Source organism: Anomalospiza imberbis, chromosome 13 (assembly GCF_031753505.1).
Source record: "Anomalospiza imberbis isolate Cuckoo-Finch-1a 21T00152 chromosome 13, ASM3175350v1, whole genome shotgun sequence".
NCBI classification, from domain to species: Eukaryota; Metazoa; Chordata; class Aves; order Passeriformes; family Viduidae; genus Anomalospiza; species Anomalospiza imberbis.
The window spans coordinates 14,368,739-14,384,689 of record NC_089693.1 but is presented as its reverse complement, the minus strand read 5'-3'; the positions used below and the strand labels follow the sequence as shown (position 1 = coordinate 14,384,689).

General features: G+C 40.0%; 1 protein-coding gene across 2 annotated transcripts in view; it reads left to right on the top strand.

The window, feature by feature from the left end:
- The window catches only part of MYO1E (myosin IE), a 143,330-nt gene that overhangs the window by 25,771 nt on the left and 101,608 nt on the right, over positions 1–15,951 (top strand). For both annotated transcript variants that reach the window (XM_068204078.1, XM_068204077.1), the window contains exon 2: positions 8,398–8,485. The gene's annotated coding sequence lies outside the window, so the exon portion shown is untranslated. The remainder of the gene's footprint in view (positions 1–8,397; positions 8,486–15,951) is intronic.

Genomic DNA, 15,951 nt, shown 5'->3' with positions numbered 1-15,951 from the left:
CCTTCCTCGGCACAGGTCATTCTCCTTCACCATCGGCAGCGGCTGCTGCTGTTGTGGGAGGCGTGAATTAGTCCAAAGGGCACAGAGTGCCCCGAGCGGGATAACCCCTGCTGAGGGCGAGGAGGGCAGTGGAAGGGGAAGGAAGCCAAGGCACGGACCAGGGCAGGGCCAGTCCTTGCTGGCCTTAGCCAGCAGCTTGGCTTAGGTCACATCTAGGAGTGGCGAGCAATGGCCACAATGATGTTGCACACATGGCTGCTAAATCCCCAGCAGAGATGCAAGGCTAGAAGCTCAGGTGCTGGATGTTTTATCTAGATATGGGGGGAAAAAGCCATGGCCAAGGGGCATTGTGTTTAGTGTTTGACAAACACATGACAGTAAAATGGTAGCTAAGCTCCTGCCTGATACAGGTATAATGCACCACGGTTGGAAAGCAGGCCTAGAAAATTCAATGCATTTTGTTGATTGTCTGGTTCCTATCTGCAGCTCTAAGCGCAATTTTGACACCATGGATGGGTTATTTCTTTCAGTCCAAATCCCTGCCCTTCAAATCCAGTTGCTACATTAAATGACTGTCCTAGGCAGCTGCACTTGTAAATAATGGTATTGAAGAATGTTGTCATTTGCAAGGGGTAACTAAGTGCTTGTTTTTCAAATTACCATCAAGCAGCAGTTTATTTAGCCAAGTTAATTTTCAGCTTTAAAAATCCAGGTTATCTGTTTCAGCTTAAGCACTGACCTAATTTATGTAGCTACTGTTTAAGTATTTTTAAATGTTGAGCACAAAAGCAGATGCATCTTGGGGCAACCTGAGTACTTGAGCAGTTGGCGCATCATGTGTTCCAGCTGTCACATACGGCAGGACTGAAACCTTCCCCTTTTCAGGTGAGCCAACATGCCAGACAACTTTACCAAGGGGTGGTAGAAACCAGCAAGTGGTAAAGCTAAGCCTCCAATAGCCAAGTAATAGCTGGTGGTTTTTTGGGTTTTGGTTGGATTTTTTTTCTATGAGATATTGACCTTTTTGGACCAGCCAACAGAACAAGTTGCTAGGGGAGCTCTGTGTTATTCGCAGAAAAAAAAAAAAAAAAAAGTGTTATTATTCATTTGTACTTCAGCCTTCCTGTGGCAGTGCTCTTAGTATCTGGATTTTTGCCTTGTCTCATTTTGGAAAGGACTCGTTTTCTTTCCTCCTTCTACTATTATCCACTGCTGTTTTGGCACAGGTGCCCCAGATATTTTTGGGTGTTCAGTAAACAGCATGAATTGTTCAGGCAAGAAATTTGGAGAGGAAATCTGTAGTTCATGGCTGACCTCTACTGTTGGCTCATTTTTTTGCTTCACACTTGGCTTTGTTGACAACTGCTTCACCCTCCGTGATGAACACGGGGTAACACTGTGCACAGCCCAAGGTCTCAGAAGGTAAAATCTTCATGGGATGGTGCCGAAATCCCAAATTCCTGTAGTATAAGTGAGGAAATAATTTTTAACTATTTCTTTTGTAAATCTTGATTTATACTGTTTGCAGCAGTCTTGTTTTCTTCTGATGTTAGCAAATTGAAATTTATAGGCACTTCAGGAATTCTTTTGATATTCTTTAATAGCAATCAGCACCTCAACTCCTTGATTAAACTGTGTTCAATCAGGTGCATTCTTACTAAAGGTTTTACCTTTCAAGTCAGAGATTCTGCTGTGAATGCACACAAATGGCAGGAAAACGTCTTATCTGCTTTCTGTAGACATCCTGGCTAATAAAAGTTAATTTCACAAACATTTATAGATATTGTGTAGATACTAGCAAAGAAAGATTAAAAAAAATACTGAGGTCCTCTAAAAGCCTTTATTTATGGCACTGGTTATCTCTGTAGAATTTGGTGTTTACAACTTAAAAGCAAGCGGTACAGTCTGTGGCCAGCAGAGCTTTCTTTGCCTGCAGGACCCACCGGAGGCAATACCCGCTCTTCTCTCAGCTTTGATTCTTCTCTCTCTGCTGTCCAGCCAGGTGATTTATAGGCAGCTGTTTCCTCTCCCTAGACGATAACTTCTTAGGCACAGTGATGAATGTGATGAATGTGAGTTCACTTTACAGTCACAGGCTGTAGAAACCATTGTAGGTTTCCCAGCACACCTTCCCAACACAGTTGGGTGTTTGCCAGAAAATAAACAAGCCCTTAATGTCTGTTTGTTTCTCACATACATGGGACATAATTAGAAACAGCCAACTGTGTGTCTGTCTGTTTGTGAATAACCAATTGCTCAAGGAGACAACATTATGCACAGATCAGGTCACATATATCAAGGTCAGGCACAGAAAATGTGCATGGTAATAGTGTGCATCTAGTACCAGTGTGCTGTCTATTGCTTCTTTATCTGATAAGCAAAGAAGTAAATAAGTCAATGTGCAAAAGGCTTCACTCAAGTGCTATTTCAGTTCTATTTTGAGTCTGAGAGAGGCACAGAGCTGCTAGAGAAACAGCTACAGGGTTCTGAATTAGTGTGTTTCTAGAAGAGACCCTCACCATGACTGTAAGATGCTTGTGTATACCCAAAGCATCCTCCTTGTTTGCTTTACAAGGCTAATCTCATGTGCTGGACAGTGAAAAGAGCCAGGGACTGAAGAACGTTCAGAATGACTCGTGCAGTCATTACAAGATGTTGCAGTTTCCCGAGGTTTATAATAGCCCAGAATTGTGAGAAATATCCTCTTTTTGTCTTTGAATAGATTTGCAGATGAACAAATCGTGCATCTTCCTGATGTGACAGAAGATGATAAAATAGTCCTGAGAAGAGGCTGATAGTGAAGAAGTGACCATCTTGTACTATATCCCTCTACAGTGACTGCAGCACTTTCTGACTTTGATCTAATTATTGTGCAATTCCAATCACCTGGGGCTCCATATCAGTAAATAATCTTCTTTACCTTCTTTTTAAAGAAATAGGTAAAATAATCTAGGATTTTAAATGGTAGTTTACAGCACATGTTAGATGCCCACATTTTCTTGAATGTTATTTGAATTAAATTACCTCTTTATTTGTTAGCTGCTTTTTTTTTTCCTTAGATATTCCTAGTAATTGCATCCCATGTTATTAGTTATTCTCTGTTGTTTACTTTGCCCAATGAGTACTCTCAGGGATTGAGAATGTACATTTGATGAGCTTAATTTTTTTCTGTAAAATGTCCTGAAACATTATATGGTTCTTCCTTGCAGGAGGTAGCAAGTAGTTTTGATGTTGAGTTTTCTGTTGAGGGATGAACTCGTGATCTGAAATATGGTTAATTTTCTGATTAAACTTTATATTCTCTACATGCTAATTTGAACAGAGGTTCACAAAGGCAGTGTCTTTCCCAAATTCTTAGTTCCTACACCAGTGTGTGATTTCCAGAAAATTATCTGTTCCCCAAATTGTCATCTGTTGGGAAGGATAAAGAAGAGCTCAGACTATTTTGTTGTTTAAAAATAACAAAGCTGCTGCCCTGCCACTTTGTAAAAAGTAATTACAGAGGGTATTTCTGAACAGTGCTCAGATGAGAGGAATAAGGATTTGTCAAATTTGCCTAATGACTGCATAACTAATGAGGAAGACCTGTGGTCATTTCTGTAATGCAAACGTTTTTCAAAATTCATACTAGTCTTTTATTGCTGTTAGCATACACTCACATTAAAATGTGGGCATATTAAACAACAGTGGCAGCATCATTGTGTTCCTGTGAATGAAACATCTCAAATTCTCTAACTACAGAGATTTCTCAGCATATCTACCCTACAGGTGCTTTTCTCTGTCCAAAGAAATATCACACATTTTCACTGGCATCATGCTCAGCATGTTTGCACTTTGATTTCTGTATAAGGAATTATTGTTCCTCTCATTTCAGCCTCTGTCAGGTCCTTCTGATGCATTTTCAGGGCTTGGCATTCATTTCTAACTGACATACAAGTCACATTACAGAATTGCTTTGCCATCTTTTTGGATGAGTGTGAATAACAGAAAGTTGATAAAACTACTTTTCTTCACCCTGGTTAATTTTAAATAACTACATAATTTAGGGTTTACAGAAGCTAACTAAAGTTGATAGGAAATCTGCATTTTAGGCCTACAGCTTCAACAGATCCTCATCTATAAGCATCTGAAGATCAACCTTATTTTTCTTGTCCTAAAGCAACACACTAGAAATTTTTCTTTCCTGAAAAAATTACCATCTGCTGCAATTTAAATAACTAACACGAATTCCACAAAAATGGTCACTTGGTCTGTAAAGACCATTCTAATAAGGCTTTTTGACCATAAAGCTAAGCTCGAACCCTTTCAAAGACAGAATGTTGTAGCAAAACTGAGAGTAAATTCATTTAAACTTTGGACTTATATTTGAGGCAGGTGACATGGGACAGTTAATTCTTGCAGAGCCAAATTTCTACAGCCAAGATTTCTAAAAGGAAAACTAGTCAGAGGTCAGAGTGCACTCATCTGCTAGAGAATACTGAATTTTGGTCTTTAGAATCCTAATGGTTAAGTTTAAGTTCATCAAACACATACATTTTTAATACGCCTTTTGGGAGAATTTTTTTTTTTTTTTGTCTTGTAATGTATGGATTACAAATTTACAGCTGTATTTCTTACCTTGCATAAAACCAGCACTCCCTAATATTCCTTCCTAACTTCTCCTGCAAAGTCTCAGTATTGCTACTAAGGACATCAGTCCAGTCCTTGTATGATTTATTTTAACCGGTCACTGGTGAAGCTGATGTTTTTCAAGTATGTGCAGCAACAAACATCACCTATCATCCTCTACTTGAAATGAGACCTTGTGCTTTCTCTGACTGCCCCTCTATACTGGCACAGCAGAGAGAGAAGCAGCTGGGCTACGAAGGGCAAATGCCCAGGTGAGTCACTGGAGACAGGGAGGGATTCAGAGAGGAATTCAGAGAGGAATTCATTGCTCTCAGCACCGGAGAGTGGCAGCCAGTCATGGCTCAGTGCAAAATGCTGTCTCTGGCCAGCTGGTGACAGTCCTGCATGGAAACTCTTTCAAATCGGAGCATTCAGAGAATGGAAACAAAAATGAATCATTTGTGTTGTCAGAACACAGCGAAGCTGGGGGCTGTGGATCCTTTAGAGACAGGCATATTTTTAAAATGAGAGTTTTTTAAAATGAGTTCCTTGCTGGACGCAAAGGAACTCTAAAAGCAGCTGCTAAATTGTTTCATTGATGAAGAGCTGTGGACCTCTGGAGGAGGAACTGAAACTACTTTAAATATAGGGTTTGATGGAAAATTCACAGCAAACAGCTCAAAACACTAGATATGATCTATTTTATCTGAACCCCTTACAGAAACACAGACTTCAGTGGTGTTTCTGAAGCGCTGAAGATGGGCTGTGGGTTTGCCATGCTCGGGAATGGAGGCTGTGTTTTTCCACACGGGCAGAGCCGTGCTCTGATTTCCCAAACACAGCAAATGCGAGCAGCAGAAAGTGCCTGCTGGCTCCCAGGCTTGCTGGGATGGCCAAGGGTGTGGGAGTAATGGATCCCTCTTCCAGCTGGCCTTCTGCTGTTATTGTTTGCACAGTCGGCGGGACTTCTCCCTCTCATTGCTGCTTTCAAAGCCCAGCTGCTCTCCCCGGTACAGCTGCAAAGCCAGTGTAGGTGGGTGTACCGAGTGTCAGGAGCATGGCTCGGGGAGCCGTGCTGCCACAGGAGAGACAAAGCACATCTCAAGCCCCAGTGCCCAGCACTCCCCTGACAGAGCCCCTGCTGACCGGCCAGGGAGGGGGTGAATGCATGTCTTGTAATCACACATCGCAGCAGCATAAAGGAAATGGAGCCCTCGGTCACCTGTGGCTCATCTCCTCAGTACCCGAGAGCCTGACAGAGCAAAGACCGAGTAACAGCCCCAGCACGGATAGCCAAGGAACATTTCGTGAGCCAGCTGGCGTGAGCAGCCACAACAGGCACAGAGGGGAGACTTCTCCAGTCTTAGACCTGCCTTTGATTTTGGTGATGGTTAGCTCTCAAAATAAAACTTCTCTCTTTTCCAGTAACATCAAAAGGGTTTTTGTTAGTCATGACTGAATGCAAATTGCTTTCAGTGTATTTTTCTTGAACTAGATTTAAAAGACTACAGATAGTTCATACATTTATTATGGACTATTTTTTCTAAAATGTCTTTTTATTATGACAGAATGAAAAATGGGAGATTTGGGACAGAGGGAGGAAGCAACTGTCTGGTTGCTTCAATGCTTTTAATTAGGTAGGAGGATTTTTCAAGCTTGGATAAGCTTTCTGGAATTTGCTTAAGGATTTGTTTTGCAAGAGAAATTTTAGACCACTGATTATTTTAATGACTAATTAGAAGTTTAAAAATATGATAAAAATAAAGTTAAAATCTAACTTAAAATTAGCCTACCAATTAGACCAACATATTTGGAATGTCTTCTTATATTCACAGAGAATTTTGCCTCAGCTCTAGGAGTATCTTTTTCTGCAAATCTTGCTAGGGCAGATATAAGAAATCCTTAATTTTATAACTCTATTGGTCTAGAGTTTTATCTGTTTGCTATGGTATGAGAGCATGAGAAATATTATCATGGTTACCTGAGCCAGGCAAATACAAAAAAGAAGCTTACAGCAGCTTTCTGTTTTCTCATTTCAAGTTCATTTTTAATCAGAGATGTTTGGATACTCAGATGCCTTTTAATGCAACCCAACTTTCAGAGATTTGTCTGGTTTTACTCTCTACATAGAGCATCTACTTACCTAAAACTGTGTTTTTGTTTTTGCTAATTTACATAAGTAAACCTTAATTTTTTAATTTAAGCTATTACTCCTATTAAATCTTTTGGGATGCCTAAATAAAAATTCCATGGGTCTCTTTAATAGCTGTAATTCAAGGCTATCTTTTTATCATGGTCAAATTGTTCTTCTGGATTACTGGTTAATTGTGAAGATAATGCAATGTGGCAGGTCAGAGGCAACAATGACATTGCTAATGCCAGCCTGCAAGGATAGCCTGTAAGTAGCTGAGATGGCTTAAATATTTTGAGTAATAATTTAATTGATCTTTTTGTTGATGGATTGTCTGTGGTACTGATTTTTATAATGCAAAAATGTAATTGTTTTCTTGATGATGATCATAAGAAAATGTTAGTAATAGTACTTTTTTAAAAGCCTTGCAGTGATTTAGAGCCTATGTCATACCTTCTGAAGAAATTCTGATTGCCTGGGGGCTTCATTCTTAGGGGGACCAAATAGATTTGAATGCCTAAAAGTGAGTTTTCTAAACAGGCCACTGCATTTTATTCTTTGCAATAAAATAAATAATAAATTGCCAAACTGTATTGAAAATTTTACCCTACCATTGGTATTAATTTTAATTTTTAAAGTTCAGATCTAGTGTAACGGACACATTGATTTTGAAGCTGTGAGTGTCCAAGTGCAGAAATGCCCAGCTGGATGTGTTTCAAGGACAGTTTCCCCAGCTTTCCCTGGCAGAGGGAGCTCAGCTGAGCAGGCTGTGTGGAAGGCAGGCACAGGTGCTGCAGGCTGCCCGGGGCTCTCTGCTGCCAGAGGCCTGGCCACTGCCCTGTCAGCGTGATGCTGGTGTTCCCTGCACTGCAGCCTGGCAGGGACATGCTGCTGCCACTGCTGACCTGCTCGGGCGCCGTCAGCCCAGGAAATCCTCCTGTGCCTCAGACAGGTCCTGAGCTGCTCTAGGATTCTCCTGCCTTTTTATCCTGGGGTACACTTTGTGTGGGTGGTGCATTGTATGGCTAGATTCAGCCCCAAATTCCAGTCTCATTGGAGCATTTTTCTAGTTTTGAAGAGGAAGTGACAGGATTCCTTTAGGAGGAGGAGAAAAGAGTTGTTCTGTGAATGTGGAAGTGCCCAGGTGATAAAGGGCAGGATGCTGACAGGTTTCCTACCTGAGGGAGACTGACTGGATTTTAGGATTTAAGACAGCAACAGAAGAGACAGAGAGAGAACATTGGCTTTATTACAGTGTTGGCACTCTTTATATATATATATGTATATGTATGTATATATATGTGTGTATATATATATATATATATATATATATATATATATTTTCAACTTCTTTCCCCTTTTTGAGTTGAACTGGTTATCTGCTTAGCTAATATGGCTTATCTTTAATGAAAGTATTAGCTTAATTTTGGATTAAACTTTAGTGGTGTTTGTTTTGCTAGGAAAATAAGTAATTGCAGAACTGCTGATTTTAAGGTTCTTTTTTCTTTTTTGTTTTTATCATGTCTGGGAATTCATACAGCATCTTATTGTTGGTATTAGCACATATTCAGGTCAATAATTTAGGAAATGTTCTCCTGTAATTCATAAACCAGTGAGAATTATTGAGATTTTTTCAATGCATCCAATTTCTTCCACAGGGACTGCATAGACCATGAAGAAAATTAGAATCTCCTTGTCAAAGATGGGGCTGAGACACAAAGCAAGTTGGAAGAAGATGACAGCCAGGTAGGATTTGAATTTTTCTTTTTGAACATCTTGCTAGAACCGCATGATTCTAGAGAGTCTTCCTTTAGGAAAATTCCATTAAATTGAAACAAAATAGGATCAAAATGAAGTTTGGTAAAATATTTGGTGGAATTCTGCTTCTCAGTCTCCTCTTCATTACTTTAATGATCAGGAACTAACAAAAAGGAACCCGGATTCCTTCCAAGCTGTTGTTCTAACATGTGAGCTCCCCAGTTTCATTAAGGTGCCTGGTAGGTACATGTGGAAAACTTGGAGTAGGCTCTGAGAAGAGCAGTACGTGGGTGGAGAGCTATCCAAGGCAGACTGGTGACTAAATTCTGGGAATACATGCAGGACTTAAGTGTGCTTCTCTCTCTCCATTTGTGCTAAAGGCATCCGTGCCCTGTCTGTCTGGAATGCCTTATAGAAGTGGATGCAAAATTCACTATGAAAAATGAGTGTGATTGTTTCAATTGATGCTTGTATTACTGGTGGAATTAAGTCTTAATAACAAGGCATATTTATGTGTATGGCACGAACTACCACTAGTTAAAGTATATGATCCTGGAATATCCAGAGCTGGAGGGCCCCACAAGGCCCAGAACTGCCCCAGGAGTCCCCTGGGTCTGAGAGCATTGTCCAAATGCTTCTGGAACTCTGGCAGGGTTGGTGCTGTGACCACTTCCCTGGGGAGCCTCTTCCAGTGCCCAGCCACCCTCTGGGTGAACAATGACATTGCAAAGCCATTGTTGTTTCTAACTGCTGATTATCCTATGTACAATCAGTTTCCTGACTTTTCTGGATAGATTCTGTAAGGTTAAGCCTCTGGGACAGAAGCATTCACCTTCCCAAATGCTTTTTTAAGACAGACCAAAGAACGTGTTCTTTCAATGAGTGAAAAAATGATTGCTGTCTTTAAAAAACATTCTTTCCTCCTGGGAGAAAGTTTTATTCACCACAAGTTAATTTTTTTTCCTTTATAATAGCATGTTATTTATAAAAGTTCTTGAAGTGAATCACAGAATTCCGAACTTTGAAATTCTCTGCAAATAGCAATAAAACTTGCCTTAAGTGTAAATGAGCAGCAATTTAAATATTAACTATCAGTTGATATTTCACATTGCTTCCCACATACTCATTTGTAAAACAGTCAAGCTGCAAGCTTTGTATAAATAGCATTTACTTACTGCCATGGTTTAATTGAAAGTTTGGTTAACGCTGGTACACAGGAGCTGGTAGTGACTGTTACATTTAGCTCCACTGTGTAGTCTTGAGAGATGACTAAAATTAATGGTGTGCCATTCCTCTAACCTGAATTGTTATAAACCCTATCTAACAGGGATATTATAAAACTGATAATTGTTTTATCATTTTTTATCATAATTGTTTATCAGCAAAATTGTATTGGTTTGCTTACACATAACTAGAGTGCAGCAAGAACATGTTTACAGAGTTCTTCAGCTTCTGGGAATTTGAAACCATCAGATTCCACAGTGGGTGTATTAAAGATAGTGGCTAACCAGTCTCCATTAATATACAAATTAAATTGCCTTGAGTAAAGGAAGAAAATTAGTCTGGAACACTATTTCGCAGTATTTTCTTATCAGTACCAAACTGGGCCATTAATGTCTCTCACACCTTTTTTTTTAACCTTGTGCAGAGATAGAGATTTCACTGATTGTTACAAGAAGCCTTAGGGGGAATAAAACATGTTCTGGGACTAGGGGTTGCTGGCCAATAGTATAATTAAAACCAGAGTTGCAGAAAGGTATCTGACAGCCCAGGTGAGCCAAGCATTTAAAGTATGTTTTGTGCTCATGGAAACCAGGTGCATCATGCACAAAGTGGCAAATTCGTTTAGATGCAAAATATAAGATGTATTTTAGATACCACATGTAAATATGTGTAGCCATTTCAGTGTTAACCACTATATGCTTCTGTGAGCCAGAGTATATATGAGTTGAAGTTGTTAATTATTTGCAATCAGTCACAGTCATACCACATGGCCAGAGAGCCAGACCCTCTGCCAATGTTCCTTCAGGCCTCCTTGTGCCTGCTCGTGAAGCAAAAGGCTCTCAAGTGAGCATTTCTGGGTGCTTTACTTGTTTATCCTTCTACTTCTGAGTGACAATTGAAATGTCTTGTCACTGAAAATCTTGCTGTTCTGTTCCTAATGCCATAATATTCCCTTGAGCTTTCCAGATGCAAACACAGATGATTATGTCAGTGTGCAGGTGACTCCATTCCTGTCCATGGTGCTTAAATCTTACCTCAAATCCTCAACTGTTCCCCTGTAGCTTGAGACTCTCTGGAGTCAGTGATAGGCAGGAGGAGTTTCACAGCCAACATTAAACGTATGAGGTTTTCAGGTCTCTGCCTAGGCTTTGCTCTTGTGTGCCAGACAGATGTCTTATTTGTGGAGTTTCTCCTACTTTAGTGTGCTTTACTGGGAGCCAAGCTGCAGTGATGCAAGGGGAGGAGGGCTTTTTGCCCTGCTGTGGTGTTTGCCATGTGGAGTTCCTGCCCACTTGTGTCAGGCAGTGCCAACCTTTCCCCAGAAGACCTCAAGCAGACTCACCCTTAATTGAATCTCTGTGTTTGCCCTGGTTAATGGATTTGTCTTAAGTGCTGTCCATAAGGCATAATCATTTGACTTAGTGAAATAATTTGTATGACTTTCCCTGGGGCTTCCTACCTGCTGAAATCCTTTCTAGAACTGTCAGTTCTTGCAGACATGCAGCTTGCCTGTCTGCCTTTGCCTGACAAGAATAGTGACATCAGGTGGCAGTGGGGCCTCAGGGTCAGAATAATACTCAATTCTTTTGTCACTTTTTACTCTTTTTTTTGTTAATTTAACATGGTGTGGAAGTTATTGCAGTCTGGGCAGCCTGATAAATGTAAACAATTAATTTACCACTAGGTAGTTTACTGAAATTAAGGGCAGAGCTATAGATAGAGACTGAAATTAAGGGCAGTTATAGATAATGGGCCCAAACTAGCCCAAAATCTATCAGGAGATTCAATATCCCATCACTGTACTCTGTCTCATGCTGTCACTATTGGATTTTCCTTATCTCCCCTCCCTCTGGAAAATGGAGATATATTACTAAAATAAACACTGATAATATTATACTATTCATTTTTTGTCTTTCTAGTCTACAATTACTGGAAACCCCAAATGTTAAGATTTTGTTGTTAATAAAAGATCTTTTCCAAACTAAATGATTCTGTGATTCTAAAACACCAGGAGACAATACTAGAGACCAGCAATCCCTTTTGTTTTGAAACATAAGACATTTTATATGCAAGCAGTTTACACTGTGAGCTGCCACATTCATTTTAGGAAGGTTAATCTCAGAAAGGAAAGCATATGTGGAATTGGGTCACAGCACTTCACATATTCAAGTTTGTGTAAGATGCAAATTGATCAATCCCCGTAAGATCTTTGTAAAGTGAACAAGGTTTATTATTTATAGTTTTAAACAGGCTGGCATTTGTCTTTTCAAAGCATGGCAGTGGCATAAAGTATGTTTTAACTTTTGTTGTTTCCAGTTATTTGCATTTTAAAAGCTCTGCTTTGAATCATTGTATTTTTCTTGAATTTAATGATTTATATAAGACAAGATACTTGGAATACACTGAAATTACAATTCTCAAAGCTAGTGAGGAATGAAAGAGCATGGACAACATGGAAATTCAGTGTTATTTATGCAGCTGTACATCTACTCTAATATGCAATTATTGAACCTCTAAGTTATTCTTAGTGGAGATGGCAAGATCACGAAGGCCACCTGGCAGGATGGGTGCCTGCCTTACTGTCCTGATACCATCAGGAAGTGGCGGCACAACAATGAGACAGCACAGGCACTGAAATATGTCTTCATGGACAGTCTGCTCAACTTCACTCACAGAGAATGGAAGCCTGTTTACTGTGCTGGCGTTAGAAAAGGAGCCTGAGCAGAAGCTGAGGTCAGGTTTAATGAGAGTCACTCTTTGGAGCATGTGCAGCAGTACATGATGTGTTTCATTGTAATTACTTCCTACTGGAAGCAAATCTCCTTTCTCCTCTCTCACCAGTAATTCCTACTCACCCTCATACATTTCAGGTTTTTTGTATTATGACAATTACTACACAGTTTTCTTCTTAAACTTGATCCTGGTTCTCTGTACATCACTGAGCTCAAAGCATGTTTTCACTGCTCTGTGCCAAAAAAGTCAGGGCTCTCTCGCATATTTTGTGATGTTTGAGGCTATTCCACTGTATTATTTATTGAGATAATCCTTGCATGGATTGAGAGCAGCATTTTGTGCTGGGCCCAGAGCTTCATCTGGTAGTAAGTGTTGAGGTTATCCTGTGCTCTTTCAGCCCAAGCCAGTCTCAGAGCAGGAGGCAGTGCTGGAGAAGCCTCCTCTACGCGTCTGCAGCAGTGTGAAAGGCATATCACTCTTTCAGCTGTACATGATTTAAGATCTAGTGCTTTAGAATTGTCCTCGATTTTTTTTTCTGGGTTTGGGAGTTTGTTTGGGGTTTTCTAATGGTTTGTGTTGACCAGAGTTCTGCTGACAGAACAGGCAGCAGACAGATTTGGTCCTCACTCAGCATTCTTCAAGGATCATCTAAAGAAGCATCACAGTCACTCTCAGAATATTTTACTCAATTATCATCTGCCTTTATTGTGATTTTACAGAGTGACGTCTTTAGAATATTCTTTTATTTTTTCCTTTTGTCAAAGTACATGGTAATACTTCCAGCCCCGTCCCAGTGGGATTGCAGCGTCTATGGATCACACAGGTTCCTTGAGCACTGTCCTTCACTTGCCAAGAGTAACAGTGACACCCTGTGGCAAACTGGGTAGAGGCCGGGCGCCCAATTTCCTTGGTTCCTTTCAAATTTGCCTCCGAGTTTCTTACCCGGCAGGGAGTGTGACAGGAGGAATTCCTCCCCTACACATAGGAGGGCTTCATCAGATTGTCATCCGTCTCTTATTAGACCTTTCCATTAGTGGAAGACATGTCTAATGAGCACTTTAATTCATAGATACAGAGAACACTCTGCCCCAGATGGCCAGATGCTTGTGGAGGTGGAACACAAAACAGAAATTGAGAAAAGAAGATGTTGCATTTCAGTTTAAATTGATGTTACAGGAACATACTGTTCTTCATTATCATTCAGACTGCTTTTCTCTAACATGGCAACAGTCTATTGAACTATATCAGATTGTAATGACAAAGATATCCACAATATAAAGGTATCCACAACACAAAACTTACTACATAAACAACTGCAGGTGGAAGTTAGGGTCATCCTTTCAACTTCTTGCTTGCACCATTCCTTTGGTTTGTTTAATGAGTATAAGCAGCACAATTGCTCTGTAATTACTGACATCATTCTGATTCCAGCCAAGTCCTCACTGCACAGTACCATGGTTCTACTGTGGAATCACATGCTAATGTACAAGCCATGTACCTCAGTTAAACATTTTCCAATGGGTTTAACTTATGACTCTCAGTATGGGCTACATTGCTGACTGAATAGTATGGTCTGCACACTGCAAGTGATTTAAGCCTCATGCATGTGAAATAGCTGACAAAAGAAAGATTTTTAAACTTCATGACAGCAAATGGTCTGCTTTTGGCTATTTTGGGGATTTTGTGGTGGTGGTTTCTTTATGTTGGGTGTTGCTGGTTTGGTGGGGTTCTTTTGTGTGTAGGAAGGAGAAAAAAATTAAGAAATATTGGGCAAATATCCCTGTGAAGCTTAATTTGAATATCTATTATACACAGATTGCCTTAAAAAACTAATGAACATAGAGGAAAGAATGTAATAAATTAGGTTATGTGTCCTCTGTGCTTGAAATTTAAAGCTATTATGTCTTGTCCTAGTTTAGATATTTGGGTGGCAAGGCAATCTTCTTTAAGCAGTGGAATAGACTGCATTAATCAATGCCTTATTCTTAAAATATTGTTATGAGCAAGTTCCAGAAGTGTCTGCAGCAAATATTTCAGGTAGAGTTGGGTCTATTTCAAAGTGGAGAGGTGGAGCAGATGACTTCCTAAGGCTCCTCCCAGTCCTTCTTTTAGTGAGTTTATGGTTGTGTCAGTGAACTTTGTGATTTAAACAGTTTTTTGTGCACACCTAGTATTATACTTTCCCAAGTCTCATTCTGTGGCTCGAGTGCCACCAACACAAACACTGCCTCACTGCCTTGTTCCTTCTGTGGCCCTGGCAGGTTTGCACTTGGTGCACAAACCCAAGACTCACAACATGAGCACTACAAAGAAAGCACATTATTTCCACTGCCAAAAGTGGTGTCCCTGAAGGACAGGAACAAAGGAATCCCATTGGACATCAGCTTGGAAGGAAAAGGAAAAGGAAAAGGGGCAGCTGTGCTTTCAAGCACGGCTGTTTGCTTCTATTTGGCTTTACATGATCTCTGCAGGCCAGCTTTCAGAATCAGTTTCCATTTGGCAAAACCAAGCTTCCACAGCTCAGTGTCTGCAGCGCTGCCCTGGTGGATTCACAGCTGCTCCCCTGAGGGGATGCTGAGTCTGAGGAGAGGATTTTGCCCTGACACGTTAAGATGATCAGAGGATACTCTCCCTTATCACATGTGAGCACTCCCTGGCAGACAATGCCCACAAGTCATGGTTGACCTGGGCCTCCCTGCACTTGGCACTTCAGAGTTTGGAGACACTGCTTGGCAGTAGGTTGAGAATTATTTTATTTGGACTTTTACTTATTTGCTTTAGCTGAGATTTAGGGAAAAAAAAAACCATTTTAAGGCAGAAAAAGTAAAATTGGATAGGGTTTCATGTGTTGTTTTATATCTGGATCAATCACACAAGATTTTTACAATAGAAACAATAAAGTCCTACATAAATGTTTCTGATTCCTTGTATGCTCTTCATATCTTAGCAGATTTTCTCGGGTACAGACTTTAAATTACAGAATTTTAAAATTATTCTGGTTTTAGTCTGTCTCCTTTTGTTTCTTTCTTTGTTATTTTCTTTTTTTTTCTTTTTTCTTCTTTTTTTAATAAAATACCAGTGATAGCTTTTCTACTGCACATGGCTAAATATTCAAGAATAAATAGGAATACATTCAGGAAGTAAGACTGAATTTTGAAGACAATTCCTGAGAAATATCTACAAGCATTTAATTGTCTCTCTTTAGGGAACTGGGCTTTCCCCTTAGCTGCCATTGTAAATATATTTCACAGGACATGGATGATAACAAAGCTGCCTCTGGTATTCCTGGTTTGTATCAGAGAGCATTGGGAGCCAGAGCTGCAAATGCCTCATGTGTCTTTGAGACTTCATTGACTTTCAGCTATAGAGGAAGTGAATATAAACTTAGGTGTTAATCCTGTAAAGATGAATGCATTTACATGATTTTTACACTCTACACTGACTTATTGAAGTTAATGACTGTAAGTTCTTGAAGCAGTTTTTAAAATTCTTTGTTT